Source organism: Typopeltis vanoorti, chromosome 16, assembly GCF_054136105.1.
Source record: "Typopeltis vanoorti isolate ZY-2024b chromosome 16, IOZ_Tvanoo_1.0, whole genome shotgun sequence".
In the NCBI taxonomy this organism is placed as follows: domain Eukaryota; kingdom Metazoa; phylum Arthropoda; class Arachnida; order Uropygi; family Thelyphonidae; genus Typopeltis; species Typopeltis vanoorti.
The window spans coordinates 27,094,510-27,108,705 of record NC_143564.1 but is presented as its reverse complement, the minus strand read 5'-3'; the positions used below and the strand labels follow the sequence as shown (position 1 = coordinate 27,108,705).

The 14,196-nt window shown below is 34.8% G+C and overlaps 1 protein-coding gene across 2 annotated transcripts in view; it reads left to right on the top strand.

Moving 5' to 3' along the window:
* The window catches only part of APC7 (anaphase-promoting complex subunit 7), a 238,375-nt gene that overhangs the window by 96,519 nt on the left and 127,660 nt on the right, over window positions 1-14,196 (top strand). The gene's annotated exons all lie outside the window — the stretch shown is intronic.

Here is a 14,196-nt window from a genome sequence, read left to right as displayed (position 1 = left end):
CCCAGAGGAAGACCAAGATATAGGTGGATTGATACGGTACAAAGTGCCTTAGACGATAGAAATATAAGATCTGATAACGTTGGAGTCTTGACAAGTAACAGACTGATTTGGAGGAAAATGGTAGATAGGGAGTTAGTAATGATGTAATTTTTTCATGTAGTACTGTCATATCCTGTACACCCCTTGAGGGTACATGGCAGGAATTTGATGATGATGATGATGATGATGATATTTTTAGTGTGCCGCAGAATTTTAATAATTAGTGTAGGTGTGCCGTGTTATGACAAAGGTTGAAAATCACTGGTCTAGATGGATTAATTCATTCAGAGGTACCTTAGAAGCATGAAATATTAGATATGACAATATTGGATGGTTACAAGTAATAGATTGATTTGGAGGAAAATTGTTGATAGAAGATTAATAATAATGTAAACTTCATCATGTAGTTCTGTCATAGTAACCTGAACATTCACTCTTGGAGTTACATATCAGGAAATAGATGATGATGATTATTCTTTTTTGTCTGCGCGGTTAGCTAGTGGCTGTGCGCTTCACAACCATATGCCTGAGGAAGGAGTATCCTAGGTTCGATTCCTGCCGGTGATGTGAGGAGCTGAAGGATCTCCCTCAGCCATAGCCAAGTTAGCCTGTCTTGGGCATGGACAGTAGGATTTTTCCCCAGTTTATTCTGGGGTTTTTCATCCTGCAGAGCAGGCAAACCGCCTTGAGAACTCAACACTACAGGGCATAGGGCTTGACCACCTTATCCTGTGAACGGTTTGAGGTCTGATGATTAATAAATTCTCGACACCGCAAGGTAAAAGAGGGTATAAAGAAGAAGAGGAGGATATTTTTTTTTTATACATTCTTATATTCATATATATCTCAAAAATGTTTAATGTTTAACTGCTTTTTATATTCCCATTTATTATTATTGTGTGATACCTCCAGGGAGTCCAAAGCTTTATTCATTAAGGGGAGAGCACCTATTCTACAACTCTCTGTCTCTACCATTCAATCCACCAACTGCAACGGACCACAACGACACCAATGCCATGTAGTGCCTACTACCACCACAATTAGTATTTTCACAGACAATCACATACATCCATGTACATGGCAGGATTTGAACCTGCAGGCTTTCGGCTGGAGAGCGGATACTCTAACCACTCAGTCAACCAGGCCAGCATTTATGTTATTGTGTGTTTCTAGCTTATTTGTATCCTTTCATATATTTTTGGTCCCCCCCCCTGTATTTTCATTTTTATGCTGATTTTTTTCTGTTTTAATTTCTGAATTAAAATTCCCTTTCAGTAAGAAAATTCTAAAAAAATTTTTTTTCTTTCCTTTCAAGGATATTCAGGTGTAGGGTAGCTGTATGTGAAATTAGTTCTTAAATGAATATCATATGTTTTTGATAATACTATGCACAATTGTGATTGATAGAGATTATAATAGGAAAACTAAATGAACTATTACTACTAGCTGACAAACATGATGCTGATATTATCTGCATCCAGAAAACCAAACTTTGACAAACCAACAGACTAAACATTAAAAACTATGAAATCATAAGACAAGATAGGCATACAGACCAAAATGGAGAAGGGCTTCTGACACTAATCCGGAACTTGTCATATAAAGTTGTTGAGTTAGACATAGTATCAGAAGGAACTGAAATACAAGGAATCCAAATACTGGAACCAAGTAAAAAACCATTAAACATATTCGATTGTTATCATCCTCCTGACAAACCTGGACCAAATCTTTCCAACCTATCCCATCTCATTGAAGAAAACTCCATTATCTTAGGAGACATGAATAGCAAACACCTGTTATGGGGTTCTGAGGAAACAAACCCAAGAGGAGAAAACCTGAGTAATTTCTTAGATGAAACAGGACTAATAACTCTCAACAGTGGAGAACCTACTTATCTGTCTCATTCTTATGATACAAAAGATGCCCTAGATATCGCTGCGGTGTCTCCTGATCTTCACAACAAAGCTATTTGGTCTGTTTTGGAACCAGTAAGAAGCGACCATACTCCAATATTAATCAATCTGAACCCAAAAATGACTAGACCCACCCAAAAAAGAAAATATCATTGGAACTTCCAGAAGGCAAATTGGGAGAAATACAAGGATGAAGTAAGTAAAATGCTTAAAGATCACACATACCATGATGACTTAGACAAAGACTATATAACTTGGAAGAATACTATCCTAAATGCAGCAAAGAAAAAATCCCAAAAGGCTACAGGAGAAAAGTTATTTCAAACTACACAAAGGTTCACCAGGAACTTGCCAGTAAAATAACTCAATGAAATGAATTATTTAACATCTTAAAAATTGGAAGCTCTCCAGAAACCAGGATTGAGTACAACAAGATAAATGCTGAAATTAAACAAAAATATAATATATTACAAAGAACTAGGTGGCAAGAATTTTGCCACAACTTAAATTCAAACACTTCAGATACCAAACTTCGGAAACTGACTGCTAATTTACAAAGAGACCTACCAAAGGCAAGTGAGACTAACACGCTAAGAGATCCAGATGGAAATATCAAAATTGGAGATAGGGAGATTGCAAATACCTTGGCCTTTCATTTTGAAAATATAAGTAAACTAGAGATGAATACTAGGAAAGACCATCAAATATCAAAACAGGCTTGACAGCAGAAAAAATGCTGCAAACTCCCCAAGATATCAAAACAAACTATTCTGGGATCCATTTACAATCTCTGAATTGGGAGATGCCTTGGAGCGACTAGATATAAATAAATCATGTGGACCAGATAACATACAAGGAATTATGATCAAACATCTTCCTTCCCTAGCCCTGATTGGCTACTTCGCCTTGTTTTAAGCAATAGCTTAAAACAAGGAAAAGTTCCAAAAGACTGGAAGACAGCCACAATCATACCAATCTTAAAGCCTAACAAACCGCAAGACCAACCAGGAAGTTATAGACCAATTTCACTGACTTCAATTCCAGGCACATTAATGGAAAAAATGATACTCCAACGTTTGAATTACTATCTAAACAAAAATAGTATACTACCACATTTTCAGGCTGCCTTTAGAAGAAATCACTCAACAACTGATCAACTTTTCTACTTAACCCAGGCAATTCAAGATAACTTCCAGACCAAACCTACCAAATCCACCATTGCAGCTTTTATAGATTTTAGCAATGCCTTTGACAATCTGTGAAGGCAGAAACTTTGTCATATTGGAATAGAAGGGAAAGTTCTTAACTGGATCTATGACTTTCTAAGAAATAGAACAATTCGAGTTAAAATAAATACCTTTTCCAAGAAAGTGAAAATAAGAAAAGGACTCCCTCAAGGTAGCATTTTGAGCCAACTCCTTTTTTCCATCTACATAAATGGCTTAGATAAAAATATAAATAAAGAAACAAAGATAGCTATGTTCGCTGATGATTTGGTCCTATTCTCAGCTCACAACAACCTAGAAACAGCAGAAGGTCACTTAAACAAAGCCATTGAAAGTTTAGCTACATACTGTGAAAACCAAAAAAAATCTAAAATTAACCATACTAAATCAGAAATCTGTGTTTTTACTATTAATAACCACCTCAGAAAGTGGACACCAAAGATTAAGCTAAACAATCAACTAATTACATTTAATGAAAACCCCAAATACCTTGGAGTTACTCTGGATCCATTGCTAAGCTTCAATAAACACATCAACAATGTTGCAGTCAGAGCAAAAAGAAGACTAAATATCATGAAAAGTAACACAGGTAAAGAGTGGGGAGCAGATGCTAAAACCTTAAAAGTCACATATACTTCTGTTATCTGTCCCATAATGGAATATGCTTCGCTTATCTGGATGCAAACATCACAAACCAGTTTAGACAAGCTTATAAAAATTCAGAAAAATGCATCTAAAATCTTATGTGGACTAAGGAATACAACTCCTGGAAAAATAGCAGAATTCGAATCCAACCTTGTTCCTTTAAAAATTAGGCGGCAAGAAAATCTTACCAAATTTGTAGAAAAAAGAGCCAACCTTGCACATCATAGAACAAGTTAACTTTTTAAAAACTGGAAACCAACAAACAGAATAAAGAAAAAATCAACAATGCATGAAATCATAGAAAATAAAATTCCCTTGGACTGTTCAAATAAAATAGCCGATTACCCAGCATTTCCTCCAAATCAAGACAGAAAAAATATAGTTATCAACTCTGAAATAGAGAGACATGAGAAAAAAAGCCTAGAAAACCCTGAAATCTTGAGATCATTAGCCCTTTCAAAAATAATGGAATATGGACCTGACTCAATAAAGATTACACAGGTGGCTCCAAAAATCCAAATGGCAATTCTGGGAGTGGTGTACTCATCTATGGCTCTCATAATATAGAACTAAAAACAACTAACAGTATTGGATGCAACTCATACCATGCAGAATTAATAGCCATTAACACAGCACTGCAATATTTGGACAAACAAAACCCGAAGGAGTTTATATTTTTTAGATTCCTTAGCAGCCCTTCAAGCTATTAAGAACTGCTACACTAGCCATCAAGAAATACTTAGAGACATAGCAAAAAACATAAACAAACTACATAAGGATTCCAAAATAATCTTCCAATGGATCCCATCCCATGTGGGATTAAAGGGAAACGAAACTGCAGATGAAGTAGCAAAAATGGCCTCAACATCAAGTGATACCACAGATTTCGATCTTTTTAAAACCACCCAAAAAGAAAACATAAAAAGAACAATTCTTCAGGACATGACTCACCACTGGTACTCAGCAGAAAATCCAGGAGCTACCATCAACTCCAAGTTTAATCACAGTGCCATTACCATGATCTCTCGCCTCAAAACCGGCCACACAAGACCAATCAAGTTTAGCAATGGCATAAAAGTCTTCTCCCACCTGCAAAATCTGTAACATCGAGGAAGCATCACCAATGCATTTGCTAAACTGTATGAATATTTCCAAATGTGAACTCTATAACAACCCAGAAAAGGTGCTGTATAAAATACATGAACTTGACCTCTATGATCTGGTATAATAATACCATGGGATAATAAAAATAAATAAATAATAGGAATTGGCATAGTTCTCTCTCTCTCTTTTTTCAATCTCTGAATTGATACAGCAATTTTTTTAATGAGAAATACAAAGTCCAAAAAGAAATACAAGATAACATAGACTAGTTATGTGAATGGGACATGAAAGGTTGATACATTATTGTCATTTGATTAAAATGAAACAGTTGAATGGGGAAAAAAAACTTTGTTTGTCTTGTGGAATTAAAAGAAAAACCTGGTTAACTCATCTTCACTTAAATAGTCCATATAAAAGTTCTTCACATCCAGACAAGCTTTAAACCCAGATCTTTCCAACCAAGAGATATGGTTAATACTAACTAGGCTATGGAGGCTGTAGTAGTTCATGCAATAAACAGCAGCAGCGGTACATAGCAGTTCATTTGGCTACACGTTTTTTTCTGTTGGTAATTATGACTAACAAGATATATCAGATAGTTGAGCAGAAGTCCTTTAAAGTTGTGCTTTGCTAAAAACAGACTTGAGTTTATTTGCAATTTGTTAGATGCCTGCAAAAAATACTAAACTTTGTTTATTCCATCAGTTTGAACAGGAACACATTGTAATTGCACTCTTCTTCATCTAAACTCCAATTGGTTATTGGTTTAGATATTTTAAATAAACTTCCTACTGCAAATTGTGACAGGTCACATAGATATGTGGTGGTTATGCAAAAACCCTGATGGAACTGATATAGATGGCAGTGCCAATATTTCGGCGAAGTCTGGAGGGCCATATCCAGGAAGTCTTAGTATCATGCCTTCACGTGGACCCCCCCCCCCCCCACCGGGAAACATGGTGTCATAATGAGTCATGGCAAAGTTGATACTGAGCAAAGAGCTGGCAGAAAGCTATGAAATGCATCTCCCAAGACTTATGTGGCTAGCATAGGAGATTAGGCCACAACCCCTCCACTACAATGCTAAGAAGAAGAAAGAAAGGCCATAAAAGCCCATGGCCATAATGGGTAAACACTGGATGTGACTAAATTTCCCCCAACTATATGACTATTCTGATCGAAATCATTTATGGAGACCAGAGCATGATGCATATTTATATTGTATGATGTATAACATGATGTATATTATTTGGGAAGCTTTCCCAAATAATAAGCAATTCTGGAATAGCCCAAAGAATTCATAAATATAACAGTAATCAATACAATCCTCTTTTCCTCTATATAGGAACATTTAATTATTGAACACTTAAAGAAGAGGAAGATCTTACCATCTTACAGCAAGAACTAAAACATTAAATGAGACATCATAGGTTTAAGTTAAGTTTTTGCAGGCAGGATGAACATTTAACAAAACTGAAAAGTGGAGACTACTTGTACTATTATGGGAAAACTAAAGGGCAATACGGAGTTGGATTTCTAATTAAGAAAACAATTACACACCTTATAGAAGAAATTAATTATACAGATGAAAGAATAATAGAAATTACATTTAAAATAAACTCCAAACTTAAAATCAAGATCATCCAAATATATGCTTCCACCTCATCCCACACTGATGAAGAGATAGAAGCATTTTATGACTCACTGCAGCACACTCTACACCAGTGGTTCTTAACCTTTTCCAAGCCACGAAACACTTTTGATTATAAGAAAAATTTGGGGAACACCAAATGCATTAGGGTCATAAAACTAACAATAAAAATATGCATGGACTTGCCTTTTATAAAAACGGAACTTATTTTAATGAGATACTTGAGTTTGTTGGATTTTGCAGATTTCAGCAATATCAGGTCTAATATGTGATATAGCTACCCTCATCTCTTTGTCTATATTAGGAAATATAGACAAAGACAAAAAAAACTTTCATGCTTTTTAGTTTTTATATTGGTCAATATTGAGAAACTGAGCTCACACAAATATGATGTTGAAAACTATAACAAAATTTTCAGTGCCCTTGTGAAGAGAGCTGGGTATTCAGCTTTGACAAAAATCCAAAATTCCCCAAGAGTTATTTCAGAGAATTTAATTTTTAGAGTACGATCCGTTGACAAGGTAACTAATTGTTCTTCTTCTTGTAACGAAAATTCACAACTCGATGTAATAACTGTACCAAATGGATGTTATCCAGTCATAATTATGTGTATTTAAGGAAGGAAAGTAACTTGAAATCTTTTCTTCCAATATTGTTAAATGTTCTGTTATAACGGAAATAATTCCCTCGACATTTTTATTATGGAGCGAAGGAAACATATGTGCTGTATTTTTTCTGATATGTGGTTTTTCCAAAGAGATACTTTTTTCTGAAAAGCTGACAATTTGTCAGTGGGTGTCAAAATATTTTCATTCTTCCCTTGGATACTTGTATTAACACTATTTAAGTAATTAAAAATCTCGGCTAAATATGCCATTTTAGCACACCAAATATCATTTTGAAGACATTTTACAAAAGCATCTGTACCTTAATTTTGAAAAAAGGCCAATAATTCATTCTTAAGTTCTAAAATTTGGAATAGCACTTTACCCTTGGATAACCATCTTATTTCAGTGTGCAAAAGCAAAGATTCCTACTTAACTTCCATAGATATGCAAATTTTTTTTAAAAAAGGTGTGCTTTTAAAGGTCTTGACTTGATGTAATTTACCATATTTACAGCTTGGTCTAGTACAGGTATTAATATTGCTGATAATGTTTTTGAAACTAGGGATTCTCTTGCAAAAAAACAGTGCGTAGATATAAAATTTAGGTTTATTTTCTTTGCAAGGGTAACAAATCCTTTAATAGAGCCTACCAGTCTATTGGTTTAGAAGTCAACGTCATAGCAGTTCTTCAGTTGTTAGGATCAGAGTAGCCAATTACACTCAGAACTGTGTCATGTGATATCTTTCGTCTGTGGAACACAAGTGTTTCGGGGAGCACCGGTTAAGAACCTGCTCTAGACAAAAAAAGAAATAGCAATCAAAACATTTACTATAGTAATGGGTGATTTTAATGCCAAAGTAGGTCATCCCATTCACCAAATAGACACAATAGGACCATACATATATGGTAAAAGCAGCAACTCAGGAATGGCTCTTACAGAATTCTCTATCAGTAACAAGCTTTATATTATGAATACATTTTTTAAGGAAGCCCTCAAAAGAAAATGGACATGGAGAAGTCGGTCCAAATGGAGAAATAAAAAATGAAATAGATTATATACTATGTAATAATCAAGAAATAGTTCAAGATACCTCAGTACTAAATCAAGTAAAAACAGGAAGTGACCACCGACTGGTGAGAGCCAAAATTAAAATAAACCCCAATTGGAAAGAATAAATTGGCTAAACAACAAAAAAAATCAAGAAGTTTTGACTTAAAACCTATCGAAAACAAGAAGGATTACGAAGAAAAACTCAATCAAAAACTAGACTTAATAAATATATTTGAAGAAGAAGACATAAATAAAATAAGCAAAAACCTAATGGAAGTAATAATCTCAGCAACCAATGAATTCAAAAACAACAAACAACAAAAAGACCATAAACTTTCAGAGGAAACCTTACAAGTACTAAAAAATAGATGAAATACGAAACAAGACAAAAACTTAATTTCTAAAATAGAATATGCAGAACTATGCAAAACAATAAGGAAAAAGATGAGAAATGAAATAAGATCTTAATACTAAAAAAAAAAAAAAAAAGAAAATTGAAAACAATAAAAATTGAAAATACTAAGAAAATATTTATCAGTTGGCAAAAGTCAAATAACTGCAATAAAAGATAAGAATGGAGCTACAATAAGGAACCAAGAACAAATCCTAAGCAGGCTAGAAGAATTTTATAAAGAGCTCTATAGTGATCCTTCAATAGATAAATCAAATATAAATAACTCTGGAAAAACTTTTATTGAGATTATATTGATCAAGTGTATATAATAAACAACTAAGTTATACCAACTAGTTTCACCAACTAGTCTGTTGGCATCTTCAGGGTACATAACTGATGTAAGGCACTAAAAAGTAAAAAACTGTTACAAACTAAAATCAACCGATTCCAATTATATTGAACAAAGCGCGTACAATACATTCATAGAGCGTGGATGATCTCACTTGTTGTTATTTAGGAACGTTCTATAGTTGGCACTATAATTCAGTTCTGGCGAGTTGAAGGATCTGATAAGGGTCTTCCAGATCACGGGCAAGATTAGTCCTTGGTTCCTGTTAAGGTTTTGTGTACAGCAGGCAACTGTTGTGGCCTCCTTAAAAATTTGGGAGCAGAAGTCCTCCTCCATGTAAGGAATTGTGCTTCTATCCCACTCTATGGTATGGTTCGTTCTTGAGAAATGAAACGCTAACCCTGATAACTCTTCTCCATCGCATATAAAATTCACCCCCCCATTCACTTTAGATGAAATAAAACAAGCATTAAAATAAATGGAAAATGTCCTGGTGAAGACTTAATTCACATAGAATTAATTAAGTGGGGAGGAAACAATATAATTCACCATGTCACAAACTTACTAAATCTATGCCTAGAAGAGGGGAAGATACCAGAAAAACTGGAAAAATGCTATTCTGATACTGTTATTTAAAAAAGGGGACAAAGAAGAAATAAAGAACTATAGACCAATTAGTATTATCTCTAATATGTACAAAATTCTCGCAAATGTAATAACAAACAGGTTAAACCCTCTTCTAGACTCAAATCAACCAGTAGAACAAGCAAGATTCTGTAAAGGCTTTAACACAATTGATCACATTCTACAGTAAAACAAATAATAGAAAAAGCAGAAGAAAACCAATTGCCTCTCTGTTTAGCCTTCATTGATTATGAAAAAACATTTGTTTCCATCAAAAACTAATGCAATAATCTAATAAATTTAGTTTAATCCTTTATCCAAGTGTGAGCAAACAAAGTTTGCGCCTGAAAGTATCTTCAGGACTGGGTTAAGGTGGTACACACCAGGGCAACTCGTTACAAAGGTGGAGCAAGCTACCAACACTCCTATCCTAGTATCTCCTATAATGCAAAACACATCTCCTTGCGGATATGTCTATTGTTATGCATTAAGGGAAGGGCCACTACCCAGACCGGTTTCGACCTTTATTGAGGTCTCTTCAGTGGGAGCCAGGCCCAAGTCGAGATATCAGGCAGAATGTGTGAGCAAACTTTGTTTGCTCACACTTGGATAAAGGATTAAACTAAATTTATTATACTCTAACCAAGTGGAAAATAAACTTTCAACATCTTTCTCTAAATCCAGAGTAATTTATTAAAAAAGGGTGGCACACCAATTGGCAATTCCTATAGGTGGAGATGACCTGCAAATGCTTCTGCCTGATATCTCGACTTGGGCCTGGCTCCCACTGAAGAGACCTCAATAAAGGTCGAAACCGGTCTGGGTAGTGGCCCTTCCCTTAATGCATAACAATAGACATATCCGCAAGGAGATGTGTTTTGCATTATAGGAGATACTAGGATAGGAGTGTTGGTAGCTTGCTCTACCTTTGTAACGAGTTGCCCTGGTGTGTACCACCTTAACCCAGTCCTGAAGATACTTTCAGGCGCAAACTTTGTTTGCTCACACTTGGATAAAGGATTAAACTAAATTTATTATACTCTAACCAAGTGGAAAATAAACTTTCAACATCTTTCTCTAAATCCAGAGTAATTTATTAAAAAAGGGTGGCACACCAATTGGCAATTCCTATAGGTGGAGATGACCTGCAAATGCTTCTGCCTGATATCTCGACTTGGGCCTGGCTCCCACTGAAGAGACCTCAATAAAGGTCGAAACCGGTCTGGGTAGTGGCCCTTCCCTTAATGCATAACAATAGACATATCCGCAAGGAGATGTGTTTTGCATTATAGGAGATACTAGGATAGGAGTGTTGGTAGCTTGCTCCACCTTTGTAACGAGTTGCCCTGGTGTGTACCACCTTAACCCAGTCCTGAAGATACTTTCAGGCGCAAACTTTGTTTGCTCACACTTGGATAAAGGATTAAACTAAATTTATTATACTCTAACCAAGTGGAAAATAAACTTTCAATAATGCAATAATCAAAGCACTCCAGAATCAGGGAGTTCCTGGAGAATATCTGGACCTCCTCCAGGCAATATACCACACTGCAACAGCAACAATCCAACTTCACATGAGTAGCAATAAAATACCAATTGAAAAAGGTGTCGTACAAGGAGACTCTCTATCACCCAAAATCTTTACAGCAGTCCTTCAAGAATAATTAGAAATATATACACGTTAGCACAAGAATAATGTTTAATTTGCCAAATATTTCGGTCTGAATATTACAGACCATCTTCAGTGGCTACATAGGAATAGTTTTAAAAAACAAAGTGGAATACGAACAATTGATCATTCATACATAGAACGTGCCGCGTGATGTCATATCGCTAAGTATTAGAAATATTTGGCAAACTAAACATTATTCTTGTGCTAACGTGTATGTATTTCTAATCATTATGTCACAAGTATCGTTAAAAAATCAAGTCCTTCAAGAAATGTTTAATAATATAAACTGGACAAACCTTGGTATAAAAATTAATAACAGAAACTTAACACACCTAAGATATGCAGATGGTATCATAATTTTTGCAAACACTTCAGAAGACCTATATCATGAAAGCAGAAAAGTCGGTCTAGAAATAAACAGAGAAAAAACTAAAATCATGTTTAATAATTTTGTAACACCAAAAATCATAATAATAGAAAGCAATTTCTTGGAAAGAGTCTCTTCATATACGTACTTAGGTCATCTCATTGATTTAAAATGTGGACTCCAAAGAAATAAATAGAAGAGTTCATCTTGCCTGCAGTGCATTCAGAAAATTGAAAAGCATTTTTCAAAACAATGATGTCCCACCCTGTTTAAAAAGGAAGACATTCAACCAGTGTATACTTCCAGTCATCTCATATAGTTGTGAAACTTGGTTGTTAACAAAAGCACTGGCAAATAAACTAACGACAACTTGAAGAAAAATGGAGAGGTTGATACCAGGCATCACATTAAAAGATAAGAAGCGAAACACCTGGATAAGAATACAAACTCACATCACTGACATCATTTTTCACCATGAGCGACTAAAATGGAAATGGGCCGGACATCTATCCAGAAGAGAAGATGAGCGATGGACCACCATAGTAATGAACTGGATTCCAAAAGAAGGGAAACGAGGTCAAGGACGTCCTAAAAGAAGATGGAGTAATGAATTGTCAAATTTTATTGGAGAAAATTGGTCAACCACTGCCAAGAACAGAGGAAGGTGGAAAGAACTGGTGGATACCTTTGTCCAGCAGTGGACAGAAAATGGCTGAAAAGAAGATGTTGATGATGTAAAATAGTACTACACAGCATCATGTTGGATTTTCCTGCATACTGCCTTCAGGCCCCTCATGTTGCTTTCTTGATTATACAACTTGGCATTTTGTCACCAAAAATGGTGATTTTTGTCCCAACTTTGAATTCATTCAACTTCTTTTTATGAGGAGTAATAAAAAAAATATTTAAAAAATTAAGCCTGTTTTTGAAGAAATCTGATCTCTTGGAATAAGCCATTATTGTTCAGTTGTCATGGAATTCTCAAGGTCACACACACACAGTAATTTTCAAAATTGGTCGATGCCTGCAAGATATCATTTAGCAAAATGAAGGACAATTGAGCATATGAAAAGTTAACTAGGTAAACTTAAAAATACATATGAAAAAACTTTGAATGTTCCACCATAGCATAATTTAGATTTCTTTTGAAATCTAAAGTACTTGTCATTTACAGACTGTTGGTGCTAATTTTTTAATGAAAAGTTTAGGAGGTTGGAGTATATTTATACATACTTTCTACTATATTTTATTTTGTGTGATAAATTTGTTCAGTGTTGGGCTTATATCATCTCATGAAGACTGGAAATAGCTGATGAAGCATACATCAGTCTACAAACATATGAACATATTACCTCTAGAAAAATACCAGAAAAAATTCTTTATTTTTACAAATACATATGACTTAGAAATACTAGTGGTTCTTCCTGTAGCTTTAGAGAGAAATTGCCGCATAATTATTTCATAAACTAGTGAATTCAATATTTAAAAAAAAAAAGATATTAAAATAACCTTCATGGCTTAAATATGTAACAAAAATTATATAGAATTCAAAAACTCCAATATATTTCATCCAACATTACTTGGACACTGTTAGGGAGATATCCAAGTGTTAAGGCTTAAGTGCTTGAAAAAACTCACTCGTGATTAAAAGTTTTACGGAGTGAAACAGCACTAGGAAATGATTAAATGTATTTAATGCTTCCAATATTTCATCTCAGTTACAGATACATCATCAGGGAGTACAAAATGAGACTTGTAACACATGCACGCACGCACACACACAGATGCAGCACAAAACTAAAACAGCACATGGGTAAAAGACTAGAGTCCTAACTAGGTGGGACACCTCTTTGATCACCTGTTGGCAGTCTAGGGTGTAAACTGGGATCTCGAAGTGTTATTGTTTCCCATATTTTCAGAAGTTTTATGCAATCTATTTATTTAAATTAGGCTTAAATTTTAAGAGCAGCAGCAGAATCTAAAAATAGTATTTCTTTGATGGAGAATGATGGTCTTTTTTCCACTTGATTCTGTGAGCTGTATCCAAAGCATGGTCAGCAGTGCCAGATTGACCATAGTCATGACTGAAGATATTTTTTATGGAAAAACATAAAAAATAGAGGTATTATAATATACTTAAATATAAAGAGCTAATAAGCTTCATTTCGGCTATATAAACATTATTTAAATTAAGGGGATATTAAATCCCACATTGTTGTAAAACCGAATAAGAAACTCAAAGATTGGAATCAGAGAGTTTCATGCCGAATATAGTAAACTATAAAGTATCAGCGACCACTAGCGTGAGCTAATGCGAGTGACCCTAGTACGTAGTACAATAACGGAGAACTCCAACTTTGCTGCGAGTACTAGGGTCACTTGCTGGTATTGTACTAAGTACTAGGGTCACTTGCATCAGCTCACGCTAGTGGTCGCTGATACTATATAGTTTACTATATTCGGCATGAAACTCTCTGATTCCAATCTTTGAGTTTCTTATTTGGATTTAAAACAATATGGGATTTAATATCCCCTTAATTTAAATAGTATTAT